Below are 1111 nucleotides of genomic sequence, written 5' to 3' on the forward strand. Positions count from 1 at the left end.
CAACATCAGAGCTCAAGGGCAGTGTTTCACCAAGCCTGTGCCTTTCTCTACCTTCGCATCTTCTCACCAGGATACAGGACCTGACTGTATGTGGTACAGTGTTAGGAGCTGGAATGCAGTGACTGCTGGCAAGACAGACCAAAGTCTTGCTCTCTATAAACTCATAGACATGCAGCAAGTCCTCAGAAGNCAGCAGCTATGCAGGGTAGACATGGGTGGGTGCTTTGGGTGCCTAGGAGAGATGAGAGGAGAGGGAGGGGGAGAGGGAGAAGGGAAAAGAGGAGGGGAGGAAGAAAGAAAGGGATTGATCTGACTAGGATTAGAGTGCCCTGAGGAGGGACTTGATGGAGAAAGGGTCAGCCAATAGGAAGCATCACTAGAAAGAGGGGTGGGCNGGGCTGCCAGACAAGAGACAGGGCACCCAGTGAAATCCAGATTTTAGATAAACAAGAAGTGCATTTTTAAAATTTTTTTAAAAAAAGAATTATTTATTTTATGTATATGAGTACACTGTAGCTATCTTCAGCTGCACCAGAAAGAACATCGGATCCCATTACACACGGCTGTGAGCCATCATGTGGTTGCTGGGAATTGAACTCAGGACCTTTGGAAGATCAGTGAGTGCCTTTAACCACTGAGCCATCTCTCCAGCNCAAGAAGTGCATCTTTTTTCAAAAGTAAAAGTATGCCCCAAATATTATGTGGGGCACACTTATACTGCAGATAAGACTTATGNAAACTTCAAGTCTAACTGGGCATCCTGTTTTTATTTATAAGTCTGTGGACCATAGAATAAATGCACAGACAAACAACAATCCCGAGAGGTGGGGGGGCAGAGGGTGGCAGGATGTGAAGCCGGGACAGCGCTTTGAAGGACGTGCACTGATGTCCTAATACAGCTGGGCTCTGTCCTGCAGATCTTGGATGAAGTCAACTACTTCATCCGAGGGTCACTGAGGATTTAAATCATAGAAATAGTTGACTATTTTATTTCCATTTCTTTTCTTTTCTTTTTGTTGTCTTTACAAATTTGTGTCTAAATTGTGCGATTTAACTCCGATTTCTGTCTTTCTTTTTATTATTATTCCTTCATCCTTTTTTTTTTTTTTTT

The sequence above is a fragment of the Mus caroli genome, chromosome 8 (genome assembly GCF_900094665.2).
Source record: "Mus caroli chromosome 8, CAROLI_EIJ_v1.1, whole genome shotgun sequence".
Taxonomy (NCBI): Eukaryota; Metazoa; Chordata; class Mammalia; order Rodentia; family Muridae; genus Mus; species Mus caroli.